This window comes from Megalops cyprinoides, chromosome 7 (assembly GCF_013368585.1).
Source record: "Megalops cyprinoides isolate fMegCyp1 chromosome 7, fMegCyp1.pri, whole genome shotgun sequence".
In the NCBI taxonomy this organism is placed as follows: domain Eukaryota; kingdom Metazoa; phylum Chordata; class Actinopteri; order Elopiformes; family Megalopidae; genus Megalops; species Megalops cyprinoides.
The window spans coordinates 11362340-11377209 of NC_050589.1; the positions used below are offsets into that span (position 1 = coordinate 11362340).

The 14870-nt window shown below is 45.8% G+C and overlaps 1 non-coding gene across 1 annotated transcript; it reads left to right on the top strand.

Moving 5' to 3' along the window:
* The first annotated feature begins 4308 nt into the window (after positions 1-4308).
* On the top strand, positions 4309-4401 carry trnar-ucu. The gene is made up of 2 exons: positions 4309-4345; positions 4366-4401. It is a non-coding gene; the product is annotated as a tRNA-Arg (tRNA).
* The last annotated feature ends 10469 nt before the right edge of the window (positions 4402-14870 follow it).

A 14870-nucleotide genomic window follows, 5' to 3' on the forward strand; every position in this document is an offset into this window, starting at 1 on the left:
TTCCTGGCCCGCAAGATCCTCATTCTCCGAATCGTCCCAATGACCTCATTGCTGGTGTCGTGATGGGGTTTTCACAGGAAGGGGAACACGCCGGTATTGTGACACGCAGAGCCGAAAATATGCCGCTGTTGTGGAGCGAGCTGGATGTTGCCAAATGGCTGACGTTCGATTGCGTGCACGTGGAGTTTCAGAGGTGTCAGTTTTCCTGTGAGCTGCTCCTGAACACTGCAAGACAGTGTATCAGTCACTGTGGTGTTCACTTTGTTTTTTTCCACTGCATCGGGTAATTTTCACCAGGGGTTTTGTTGCCCTGGAGACCAAATCACTGGCTTGTTCATTATGATTGTAACAAAAAAGTATTTTCTTCAGACATCATTTTGTTTCTGTCCCTGTAGGCCATTCTCATTTTACTGTCTACTATGCAAATGCCACGCATAAAACAGCACAGAAAAAATACACCTGATAAGAACTGACCCACAATTCCATTTTCTCAAAGAACTGACAAAAGTAAATAATGCAAATGTTTTTATTCTGGAAATGTCAAACGCACCAGATTGACTCATAATGTTGAAGTGCAAATATATTTTATTGTATTTCTGAGGCAATACAAGGTAACCCAAGTCATCCAGTTACAAATTATATTTTAAGCAGAGTCCTCTGCCCCTCTGATCTGGGTTGTTACAAGCGTGATGTAGCTGCCCTGTTAAAGTGGAGCATGAATGGAACCAGAGGACGCTTGTGAATGGATCAAAGGACACTGGGTCACCGTCAGCGTTGCGGAGCGTGAACTTGCAAGTCTGGTCACGAGAAAAATTCTTATCACCCTGCAAACAAGAGGGGGCTTGGTGGCCTTTTGTTTAGCCTACTTTTCGGTGCCAGCTCCCCCTGTGCCCTGTTCCCACTCAGCTGGAAAAACTGGCCCAGTTTTCCCGGCCTCCCCCCCAGGAACCCCCAATAGGACGGCCAGGACGCCCCAGTTGTCACACACAAGTTTGGGATTGTTTCCTGGTGGCTGCACACACGCACCAACCCACTCCTGTCCCTGTCCAGCTCACATGACCAGCTACCCTGGTCACTGGGGCCCAGTGAGGCCCAGGGCTTGGGTCACCTGAACAAACCCAGCAGAGGATCACTGAGGCCTTTTTATCAGTCAGTGGCAAAACTCACTCTTTCTTTTTTTGGTTCTGTTTTGTTTTTGGGAAATCAGCAACAGTATTGTACGTTTACAAAACAGAAGTAATGGGAAACATGAAGAAACACCCCTGAGTGGAGAAGCTGTGCTTTCATAAGCAGGGATGACTTGAGCTTCGGTTTATAGAGGCCTGCTGACGACATCTCTCACGCAAGCTGGAATGACCCATAAATGAAGTGACCTGTAAACTGGAAGAAAGAGCTGTCCCTCTCAGGGGGGACTGTCCAAACCTGTTCAGCGTGTGGGGCTCTCCCCTCTAAAGGATTCTGAGCCAAACAAGACTAAAACTGACCAGACAAGCAGCTCACTCAGTTCATTCACCAGCAAAGCATTGCCATACATATTTCATACAGTTTCAAAGCACTTCTCCTTACATGGCCCATGGCTATACCTGCCTGTGTCTATGAAAGTCCATGAAACATGCCTTACAGTACTATCAGTAATATGGTTTCTTTACATGCAATGAGTTATCGGAGATACATCTGGGTGTAATCTGTGAAAAATGGCAGTAGTAATCTTACCCTTCAGATGGGGTGAAATCAATGGTAGGAAGCAGAGCCATCTCTGAGACTGGGGAACATGCAGTGGCAAAATCAGTTAAAAACTGTGGCATAGCATGCATGGCAGTGCTCAGAAAGTGCAGTTTATGTCTTTCAAAGTGAATTAAATCATGGGAAATCCTGGGAGATATATATCCTAATATTTCAACTTCAATACCGCAATCTCTCTCTCTCTCTCCATATATATGTATATTTGTGTATATTAGATGTAGACTAGACATATATATATATATATATATATATATATATATATATATATATATATATATTTCACGTTTCACATATTTAACAGGCCAAAAACATCACAGACGCAGCCTCACATAAAAAGGTCTCTGATGTGGGAATGAAAGAGATGACAGCAGCTAACAGAAGGCCAGGAGGGCTTTGCACAGCTCCCAGGCACAGTGGCATGAGTACCCATAATGCCCTGAATTCAGGCGGTATATGTGTGCACATACCGGTATACCGCCTGAATACCCTCGGTGCCTATTAGCGCCTCCAAATCGTCATGGTGACACACTGACAGTGTGCCCACCTTATGCTGTGGCCCCTCCCCTTACCTGTTTTCTGTTTATGGCCCCTCCCTTTACCTTCTTTCTGTCTGGGGCCCCTCCCTTTACCTTCTTTCTGTCTTGAACTGCAGCCTTGTGGGAAGTGGTGTCAAATCCAGCTAATCCCATTCATCCTTCAAACAGATTACGGCAGATTGAGAGAGACACTCCCGTGAGGGAGATTAGCCATGAATCATAAATCAGCCCTCATCTGGCCGCTTGGTACGTCTGGAGCAGGCTTTGCCACTGAGATTCACCACTAAATCATGACTGCAAGCACTGCTGTAGCTGTAAACTCGGGTCATTTTAAGTGTCAGTTCGAAATGTGCTCACTTTACGAGAAGAAGATAGAAGAAGGAAAGACAGTGTGAGAGTACAAAGGCAGCGAGAAGACTACAGGGACCAGAATTCATTTCATTTTGTGGGTGCAAAACTGCATATAGAGCTATTTTCCAGTTTGCTTTGAGAAACTTGAAATTGTAAATTGTCGAGATGGCAGACTGAAGCTTCCAATCTGAGGGTAATATAATTTTCAGCTTCATTTGGTGGCTCTGTCTGGTAACTGCCTGAATCTAGGATGTTGGGGAGTTTTGCTGTGACAATGACTGACAGCACAGGTAAGCTCCACTCACTTCATGGTTCATGAAGAATTGGTTTGCCACCCTGATGAATGCGTCTCATTAAGAGCATCGTTTGGGCCGTTACTGACTCCATCCCTGTTAAAAGCATGACCACGCTCTTTCTGTGGGTCTGAACACATGAAGTCAAACTGGTAGCTCTCTAATCCAATCCAGTTTGATCCCCCACCTTCAGACTCCTCCCCCTCTTCACTCTGATCACAGTGCTGTTACGGTCCCATCTAACAAAAGGGCCCGTTTCAAATCGCATCAGTCTGATTCTTACTGTGATACAGAGGAAAATGGCAGTTATTACAAGTGTCACAGACCCTCTCTCTGTGCAGTGCAATGTGTATTTACTGACCAGCCATGCACTCATTCATATTCATGCACACATTTATAACATATGAAGATTTTTCATTGGCTGTAGATTGAAATAATAAAGAGGAAATGTGTTGTTACTACCTGCAGCAGGTATGTTCTTACACATACATTACCAGTGTGCTTTAAAGGACAGTAAAAACAAATGTTTTCATTCCTTGCAGGGGTCAATCTTCATTTTAAGGAACTGCATCTACTTCTAGAAAACTGCATTTCTACCTCTTAAAAGAGGTGTTCTCGAAGTTTGTAAACAGGCATAGGGCAAGAAATACAGTTAATAATTTCTTAAATTTCTATTTGAAGAGTGACTGGGAGTTTGTATCCCATTGTTTAGAATTGTTCTTTTGAATTAATGTCAGGTTTTATCATTGGTATTTACAACTGTCAAAATAAAAAAGTCAAGCATAGTTAATGAGTAGTAACATGCTTATGAAATGTTTATTAGCAGTATAGCCTGCTCGTCCACATAGTGGTTGCATTCTGCTTTACCTCGGTGTCGGCTGTAGGAAGGTGCCACCTGCCAGTTCTCTCCTCGTAACCGAGTGTCTGCGGATCTTAGCAGGATTGGCGGGATTATCCGGTCTGGATGAAAGGTCTGAATGAGTGCAGATAGTGACAGCTGGGCACTGTGGGGGTCTGCCTCATGTTCCCAGCATGCATTTCAGTACCTGACAGGATTACGCCCCTAAACCCGCCCTTTGGGCCTGTTACACTCCAGCTCAGGTACCGCCTGCAGATGCCCAAGGTTGCACTGAGAGTGTGAAGATGCTGCCACTGTGTGTGTGTGTGTGTGTGTGTGTGTGTATACTTACCTTGATTTTGAACACGGAAACCTATGAGCCAGACCTCATATTTCCTGTATGTTTTTGTGTAACAGAGTCCATTGGTGTTCTCTGGTCACCAGGCCAGACTGGTTTCTATCAAATAGTGAAGTCAAAGCATAATCTTTTCCCTATTTGATATTATCATAGTTCTGCTTTTGCCTTTGTTAACAGCAGTAGCATCATGGCTCTGTGGCGCAATGGATAGCGCGTTGGACTTCTAGTTAACCACGGTAAGAAGTGATTCAAAGGTTGTGGGTTCGAGTCCCACCAGAGTCGCAATTTTGTAGGGCAGCGTTTACAGAGATCAGTCTGTAGCCTGAAATTTGAAGTCTAGATTCCCTGATGGAACAGGATATCTTACCTGCCTGCTTCAGTACGTCTTCTGTTACGATAAATACTGAATATGTAAAAAAATAAAAATGTGTAACCTAATGTAATGTAATTTTCCCTCGATGAAGACGATATTAAGATAATAGAGTGATGTGGGGATGTCCATGTTTGTTGGGTGGCAGCGTAGCATAGTGGTCAAGGAGCAAGACTTATAATTGAAAGGCACTTGGGCAAGGTACTTAACCCACAATTGCCCTGGTAAATAGCCAGCTGTATAAATGGATAACTTTGTAAAAACTGGTAATTGATGTAAGTTTCTCTGGAGAGGAGTGTCTGCTAAATGCCAATAATGTAACATGTTAAGATCCAGTTTTGGTTTGTGGGTATGCAATAGCTGCTGAATTTAAACTTTATACCTCGATAGACTCGTATGTGCGTGTGTGTGCCTGTGTGTGCCTATGTGTCTGTGTGTGTCTGTCTGCACAAGTGTGTATGTGCAAATGCACTATGGGTTGATGTTTTTGTGGTTGCAAGCTGTGTATTAATGTCACTTCACATTTGCCATTGATTGTAATGAGGCAGCATTTCAAACCCCAGAGGGTCTCCAGAAAGCTCAGCAGCTGCTAATTAGAGACAGTGTGGTGTCAAAGCAGGTGGCCCTCTGACACTGTGCTAATGAGCTGGGTCTGGAAGCAGACAGTCAGAGGAATGAGTCCAGGGTATTTCTGCAATGTTTCAGTCATTATTTACTGCATAAACACATCATCTGCGGAAACTGTCAGCTGTCTTGCATAAAATACTCTGTCAATTAAATAGATAACACTACTACCACTGCTTCTAATAATAATAATAAGCTCCTCTGCAGTGTTTTTGAAGATGAAATGATGGGATATAAGCAGTCTGTGTTGTCCGAGGGCGTGGCACAGTGACGGCCTTTATTCCGTGGCCCACTCTGCACTGCCAGCTCTAATACAGACCGCCTCTCCCATAGAGCGCTCTCTAAACACCAGCCCACTTCACCACCACCACCTTTTCACTGGAGACCTGAATTATTCAACGCTGTGACCACACACATCTCTCACTTAAAGGAAACGCCTTGACCCAAGAGGTTTTGCATAAATCACTTCTGTTTTGATATTCAAATCTACCTTGCTTTGAATTTGTGGCATTCAGTTTACGGAAGGATATTTTTTCACATCAACTCTTGTGTGAAAAAGAGCTGACTGTTAATGTCTTAATTAGCACTTGGACGTCTGTCAGGCTAGTGGTTACACGGAAATGTAATGATGTAATTATTTAGGGTATCACCTGTGTGTGATTTTGCCTACCTCTAATTGCAGGGGTACTGGGAATAGCGGAACAGAACATGTGACTGCTTAGACGGTCTCTACATACAGCGAAGGCTCACAGCGAACGTTTTTTGACCGAATTTTATAACAAATTATGCTTGAACACATGCCAGCAGAGAGCTAAGTATCTGAAACCTCTCTGATGAAGGCAACAGCCGGGCACTGACTCAAGCAATTACCATGGAGACTCTCAAAAATAATTGAAGTGATTCAGATTATTATGTTACATCTTAATTTGATTATGGAAACAGACAGCAGGACAGCTGAACAGAAGCCAGTCATTCACATTCATACCCCTTTATAATATATCTGGTATATAATTTTACCTCTTTTCCTGGAACTCTGCTTTTAAGAATTAGCTGCTTATTGTCCTGGACTGATGTCATTTTTATATGCAGGGTGCACTGTATATCAGTTCAAAACTTCAAGCACTGATGGCCAATACTTGATTTTTCATAATGAGCTAGCTAACCTTGTCTGATTTAGCCAAATGGTTTTCTGTTCTAGTAGCATCTGGTAGTTCTGTTCTAGTGTCCTTGTCATTACTTACTTAACTGAAAGATGTTGTTCCTAGACCAGGTTAAATATGGCTCCTCCCAAATGGCGCCTGAACACAATCTGCTGAGCAGTCTGGGCCGCTGCTGCTATCACAGACTCTGCACTCCCCAGCTTTCCACCACACACCACAGCTGGTGTATAAAACGGGACAGTCTCCACCTACAGCCTGCCGGAGGCCTGCTTTAGCCTGTATCAGGCCTGAGCTTAGCCGCTAATCCGTGATCAGGTGTCTCTCTATCTCCTTGTGTCCTGCTTTACAGATTTGGTGTTGTGCTGGCAGTGGGTCAGATGTCAGTAGCTACAGGCCCCTTCAGGGGAGAGCTCTTATTGGCCAGGTGGAGAGGGAGGGGCAGCACTGATGGGGGGGGGGGGGTTCCTTAGGGCGGCAGCTGTTTCTGGGGTTCGGTTGAGAAGGCCCAGGTTTTTGTCCACAGCTGTGCCCCGAACCCCTCACTTCCACACAAGCAGCCTCCCCCAACTTTAAGACCGCACTGTAAACAAGCTGCTGTTAGCCAGGTGTCATCTCCAGGGCAACATGTGATCTTTCTGTCTCTGTCTGACCTGTAGGTCTACTTCTCTTACCTTACTTCTGCCACTGCTTCCTGGCAATTAAAGAGTTAAAACAGTAAGAGTAAAGTGTCAGTGCACAGTGCCTGGACCAGCAGCATTACCCTGTGGAATCTGCCTGGGGGTGAGCAGTGGTAATCTTTACATTAAATAATTATCTCACACATACACCATAATGTTGCTGTGGTCTGAATGCACTTCAGTGATGATCTCTTTATGGGAACTATCATTGCTCTTCCTTCTTCTTCAACTTCATGTTTTATCTGCTGTAACTCACACAGTGTGAATGCAATGCGCTCTGGGAAGTGTTCTCTCAAGACAGAAACTATGCAAAAACACATTCATAGCACAGACACAGTGCTCACACACACTCACCCACACACGCACACACACACACACACACGCACACACACACACACACACACGCATCTAGGCGCACATGCACATGTACAAGGATATCTGAACAGCAACATAAAACATCTTGCAGTTTTGATGGGAAGAAAAGCCACAACCTCCTGGTCAAAAGGCCAGTTCTTTAACGTGTGAACAACCACACTGCTTAAACCAAAAAATAACAGCGTCTGACACCACTTAGTCCCCTCTGTAGTTTACTCTCAAGAGAGACTTGCCTGTTTGCAAGATGGGAAAGAGTTTTTAGCAGCAGGACTTTCCATTATTGGTGAGAATGCATCTGGGAGAGCCCCTCTCAGCGGCCGAGTGGGCCGACAACCTCCCTCTGCGGGATCTGCATCCGTGGAGGAGGGTGAAAAAGGGAGGGAAAGAAGTTTTAAGAGGCAGGAAGAAAGAAAGCGAGAGCAGATGTCTTATTTATGAGACGCTCCGCACTCAAATATTTCACAAAGCTATTTTTAGAAGCAGGAAGAAAGCTCTACCCACCACAAAACACGCAGAGAGAATGCTTCTGAGAAGCAGACCTCGTTCTGGCTCTGCTGCACTCCCAGGCTGGGCGACCGTCCTCTCACGCGGCTGAGCGTTTGTGTCCCCTCGCCCGAGAGTCGGACGCTGGGCATGCAGGGGTTGTCTGTGTTCAGGTTATGCTCATGATCAAGAGAAAAGGACAAACATAAATATAGAACAATTGGAGAGTTCTGTATTCGATATTCTGTGTTCTATATTCTGTATTCTATTTCTGTTAGAAACATGTCTGAGACATCACACTCAATGTCAAAATAAAGAAGACATTGCCCCTTCCAAAGATCATCACCTCTTGCTCCACCCGCTCCTTTTCGAATTTTCCGACCTCATTCCCCAAAAAAAGAAGAAAAAAAACTCTCTGGGTGTTGGTCTGGAATGTGGAATGCAGGGATGGTGGCACAAATGCCCGCCCCCCACCCCACCACGCCCTCGTCCATCCATTTTGGTTCCATCCCAGCGCGTGAACAAAGCTCCATTCCTACGGCTGGACATTTACTAAAACTATTCAAACTGATCAAGGGTGTAACAGCAGTGCATTTTCCTGGTTCAGAACCCAAAACCTCCTGGGTACAAACCCAGTCCTTTATGCACCTTTAACATACTGATTTAAGAAAAATATGTACACATTCTGTGTTCAGCTGCGGTCTGTAATGGATTCCCGATTCACCCTGTCAGTGAAGGGTGAGTGTTATGAGGTCATTAAGGAAAGCCCCTGAGCCGCTGACATCACGGCCCAGCCATGCACTCCCAAAACAAGGGGGCCCCCTTTCACAGTGTTTTCCATCTCTGCCTCATGCAATGTCCCAGGCATGATCCTCAGGCTGGGCTTAAACACAGTCCTCCTGGCCCAACCAGTCTAACAGGTCGGCAACACTCTGGAAATGTTACATCACCAGCTGTTCTGAGGTAACCCTCAGGGCTAGGAAAACCTTCTCTTACAGAAAACCTCTGCAGAAGGGAAGTCCTGGCTCCTCTTCTGTTAAGTGGTCATGAATCTCATGGGCTTTTTCCACTCGTGTTTGGTGTATGTCGTCACCTGGAACAAATTTGAGGTTTTGCATATGAGAGTTTTTTTTTTGTGGGTGGGATAAGAATGTTGTGGGTATTCAATGCAAATGGTGTAGACTTCCATTTAAATAGGATTAGGATTACAAATACAGTCTAACTTTACTACTTTACTGAAAATTATTACTTTACTGGAAAACACTGAGAACAGTAGAATCAATGCCCACATTGTCACAACAAGAATAGAAAAATTCCCTGAATTTACCTACCTCTTCTTAACATCCTCTGTACCTCACTACTACCAACAGGCTCTCAGGTGTGGACAAGGAAGCAACTTCTGCTGGAAAACTCCTAAAACCAACAGAGATCAGAAACACAGAACCAGATGAGCCTACAGCTCTCTTGTTGAGTGGAAACTTGGAGGGGGGGGGGGGGGGGGTAATGATGACTCACTGCCTCATTACCGAGTCTCAGCACCTACCTGAAACAGCCTCAGAGACTGAATCTGTCCTCAGAGGAAGAGGTGATATAATAGATGTGTGGCGTTCTTGAGGGAGTTTTGGAACTCACTTAGCGACAACAGGCAGGAGCTCTCCACAGCGCGACCACCATTTACACAGCCACCATTTACTGCCAAAGTGCCCCCCCCCCCCCCATCCCCTCACCCCCCCTACCATCTCCAGGGGAAAGCAGGAGGCTACCACAGGCTGAGTGCTGGGAGATGCTGTCCTGGGTGCTGCTGTTCTGACCCTCACTGGGATGCTGCTTAGATACAAACCCTGTCACGAGGCCTTCTGCTGATGGCTTCTAACCTGGAGAAAAGGACCCACCTGATGGACAGGAGAAACGCTAAACCAAGGCCCTGGCTCCTGGCTCCTGGTCATTAACGATCCCTGTGGCATCTATCAAAAGAGTAAGACTATTAACTCGCAGAGCCCTGGCCAAATGCCCGATGTGGCCCCTTCAATCTGGCAGTTAATCACACCCCCACTCATCCCTATCCACCCCCCACCTCCGCCTGCCACACCCTCAACTTCTGTAGCTGCGCAATCCTTTGCACTCCCTGTCCGTCCTCTATCCTGACAAACCAATTTTCCTCTGACCCTCCCCATTAAATAATGGTGCTAATTACTTATAGAGGAAAACAATCCCTCAGGTTCTGCTCCTCAGAATGAGTCAGTGCGGCTAACATTCAGGAAACGACAGTAAACCGTTTTTCATCCTGGGGCTGACATTTCATTTCAAGAGGATTTGAAAGCAAAACATGACACACCTGGAGAAAGGACTCATGGGATTTTTAATTCCTCCATATGGTCGTACATATAGGCTGCACTTCTGTGCCTCCCCAGGACTCAGGCTGTTGGGTTCCATGACACAGTGAGGGGTTTTCTCACCTCCCTCGACGCAGACCTCCCTTCTTGGGAACACGTCTTCAAGTTACCTCCGCTGGTTCCCCCGGTGACTGTTGATGGGCTGATGATGAGCCTTCAGTGACATTTCCTGCCTGGTGGCAGGTCTTTGCCTGAGCCTGTCAGAGCAGGGGGAAACAGCATGGATATGCATCATTAACCCTGTGACGTCCAGGCTGTCCATGGTGGATTATGTAAGACAGAGACCCAGCTGAGAGCTCAATGGTCTCTCTCAGAGGAGAAATGGGGCTGCTCGAAAAACACTGGGCTTCTGTTAACCCTTTCGAAGAACTAATGCCTGTCATGAGACATGAAGAAGAATGTTCTGTATTCACACCACAATGTTCCATGTTTAGTTAATATGTTTTCAATATTCTAAAATAATATTTGAAAATTAACTTCATAAAGGGTTAAGTTATTCAAAGATGTGGAATGCAAAGAGAGATCCGCATTATTTATTTATGCATCAGATGCCATAATTCATAGTGATTTTCAAAGCATTCAAAACCTTTTCTGAAATACAGTAAGATCTCAGATATTCAATGATTTTCAAAATACATTGACACATTACTTTTTCATAAGGGTATTGCCCTTCCAAGAAAATATAGTCATTAACCCATATGCCATCCCTTCATTAAATCTAGACCTAAATCTAAATCTCTGCCTTTATTACACATTCCCTTTGTCTGCCCTCTGATAAAGCATCTTGTGGACAAACACATATGACTACAGTGAATATTTCTCAACTGGCTCCTTCCCACACATTCCCCTGGGTGTCCACCCACTCAGACTTACTGTACCCTCTGCACACACTAACACACTGACCTCCACTCCGTCACGCCACACTAACCGATATCCCACAATCCTGTTGAAATCCCCATATGTCCCCGAGTCTAAATCCTGGTAAATCCTCAGTCTTGCACCTGTTCCTGCTGCGCTAAAGGGCACAGAGGCAGACCAAAGTCCTCTCCCCCTCTCCCCGCACCCCGGCGGTCAGGGCCAGAAGGGGTCATGTGACCACACTGTCCAATCCCCAAGGACGTTCACCTCGCCTGCCTTTGTTCTGAGCCCCTCTGAGAGCTGGGGAAGCTCTCACCCGACAGCACCTGCATGTGGGCGGCTCTCCGCTCTATCTCAGTCACATCCCTGGGTTTACCATTCCACTCTTCAACTCAAAATTCAGCCGTCGCAAAGCAGCAGAATGCAACAGAGTGTGTCAAAAGTCAGCAGCAATGAATCATCGGAATTTAACATAGCGTGTCAATCATCAGTGATGAACCATCAGAATGCCACAGAGCCCGTCAAAACTCAGCAGCAATGAACTATCAGAATGTCACAGAACTCATCAAAACTCAACAGTGGTGAGGCATCAGAATGCCACAGAATCAAATTCATGCCGGGCGAGTAGAGGGAGCGTCCCTCTGTCCCTCCTATGCAGGAACCCCTAATGTGAAAAATGCAGTAGGGCTGTGCACCTGTGTCAGAGCACAGCACTGTATAACACTATGTGTATGATATTAAAACAGCTGAGTCATCCCTACAGCATAGCTGGGGCATGACTTCACCTAGGACACTAACAGTGGAAAGAACACAACCAGTTTCCACACAGAAACAGACGTGTGTGTTTCAGCCCCCAGAAACACACACCCCAACAAACTACTACCACCCAAAGCGAACTTCTTACCCCAAGTCTCCTCAGTTCAAGCTACTGCAGCACTGAGGGAGTTCCTTACCCTGAAACCCTCACCTCAACTGCAGCTGTACAAACAGACCACGTGGAAAATGCTCTAGTTTGTCCTGAGCAATGTTGCTTGCGCAGCAAATGAAAATACATATGACCGGGTCTGAAGCTGGATATAAACAGGTCTGAAGCTAACAGTGACCAGGTCTGAAGCTGAATATGAACAGGTCTGAAAGTGAGAATGAGCAGGTCTGAGCAGAAGCTGCAGGTTTGCTAACCTCTGCAAGGCATTCTACATCTCAGGACGGGTCTGCTTCAGGAACAATCATCTGCAAATCTCCCGGTTAGGCAGACCCCAAAGTTAAAAGTATTCTGGGAGGTGGATTGTGTTTAAACCCCTGAGCCAGTAGGAAAGAAGAGCCAATGAAGTAAAAATATCATTCACATACAGTTCCTGAGACTTAAGTTAAATTTTTTATTTCACCTATTTCAGCCCTGCTGTGGCTAAACTGTCTCCCGAGACTACAGAACTCATTCATAAACATTTGGGCCTTCAGCCTAAAATCTAACATACAGCGCTCAGTTTGGTGTTCCCATTCCAGTCTGAACACATTAGAGAGCGGCCACACCTCCCAGACGCGATTCCCACCTGCGCGCGACGGCCGACACTCAAGGCCGAGTATCTGAGGCATCGCACCTCAATGTCGCACAGGGGTGACGAGAGACACCATTGCATAAGACACATTCTGTACATTCTATCATCCTGAATGTGCTCTGCCTAACTGCGGCCTGCCCACAGGCAATTCCTCTGTAAAGGCCATTGTATGGCACCAACAAGGAATTAGGTATTTAATTAATGTTGCCTTTTGATCTCTATATGCCTTTTGAGTGCCCAACACACACACACACACACACACACTCTCATCCTTTAGTAGAACCAGATAAGATTAACACTGTGGCACATTTAAGGCCCTATCAGATTAGATTTTGACAGATTTTTCCATGTAAGTGAGGGTGTGATTCTTCCGCATGCCACTGGAAACCCTTTTCATGTGCATTTTCCTTTAAACAAAGAAACAAAACACAAAAAGGCAATGACTTCATTTAAAAAACAGTTTTATTTTTTTTTTAAAAAACCAAACACACCTTTTGCTTGGTTGCTTTTTCTACAACAGTTGTCATTCTGCCAGTCTTTTTACTCGTATTTTTTTTTTTTATCCTGTTTACACTCAAGTTTCATGCAATCAACTCGGCATCCAACATCCACCAAACGGAGGGATTTCAGTGTGAAACCAGTTCATTTTCATCTTTCCCAGTTAAAACTGCTTTTCACTGCATCCTCAAAAACTGCATCAGCTTTCGACAAAAGAAAAGGAAAAAACCCTTGCAAATGTGGTTGAAGTGGCGCATAAACGGCCTGACACTGTGCTAGGAAGAGTGAAATATGTGCACCAGCAAAGGCACGGGGCAGGAGGCCCCAGCAGACCCAGAGGTTAGAGGAAAAGGGGAGTTATGGAGTGCCTGTGAACTATTTACGGTGCGACCAGCCAGACCACAGCAGCAAAGATGAGCGATCGCAACAACCGCTGAGCTGTATTGCACTTCTGCATCTTCCCAGAAAAAAAAGCGATTGTTCCCACTTCAAGGCGAGCCATCCTCCACCGACACGGTGAGCGCACGTTTCTGCGAAGAGGTGGCCATGTCTCGCTGTCATGCTGTCCAGCTGTCTGCAGAGACCTCCTCCCCAGAGCTACATTGCAATGTGTCTGGTCTAAAGGGCGACGGTCAACCTGGCACTGGAAATAGATCTACTACGCTATTTTACGAGGAGTCATGCTATTTACTAGGCCACTGTGCATGCAGCAGACTCTCCCTGATCACCTTAAAAGGAAATGAAATACATTAGAACCTTCAAAATATAAAAATTATTGGGCAGCCGAAGGCCTGAGGAGGTGCGGTTGAGGTGATCGAATTGGATCGGACCGCAGCGTTTGCTGGGGGGGGGGATACTCAGATGTAGGTAATCCTTACACATCAGGCTGACAGAGACACCCCGCTCTAACCTTTGACCTCTTCACCCCAGCCCCGTTGGCGGCCCCGCGTCGTTTGCGGTGCCTCCTCGCGGAATGTCTAGAATTGCGACGGTGCCAAAAATGCGTCGCCCCGCACACTCGCTACTGTCCCGCCCGCTGCGGGAAAGGGCAGTGCCCGTTCTGGGAACCTTCTTTTTCATTCATCAAACGATACCCACATCTGGGTCGTGTCAACTACAACCCATTACTACTGCAGTGTTTTGGGTTGTAAATAACAAAATTTAAAAAAGACTCTTTTTTACACTGACTAGGGGAATTGGTCAATGTCAAACATTGGTGAATTGTAGCACCTACTTAACAAAATGGTATTTCATGTCTCAAAAATAAATCACAGACTATGCCAAAGAAAAGACACCCCTGTTCCTCCCCAACTCCAGCCCACAAGTCTTCAGTTCTGGACTCTCAAAGCATCACTGATTGGCCAAGTGTTTCTGTACTTTTCCTACAGCCCTTTTTACCAAACTACACCCTCTGAGCAGGCCCAGACCAGCCCAGTGACACCAGCGCCTGGTAAACTCGGCTTGTCATGGTGGCATTAAGAGGAGGTCATAAAGGTGGCAGCATCCCAAAAGAAGCAACGCCGATTTCCTCCTGAGATTAACCCAATTTAGCTTCGGTAAACACCTGACTGTATAAACGCCCAGCTCGGCCGAATGTGGGCCACGTAATTCACCCTTCACACATGAATAATGAAGCGTAATGTAAAGCGGGAGAAATCAGGTCACAGCAAAGCGGAGCACACCAACACACACCCTGCCTTCTCACGCAGCCGCGCAGGAGATGCCTGCACCGATGTTGCAGGAACTGCAGCGTAGGT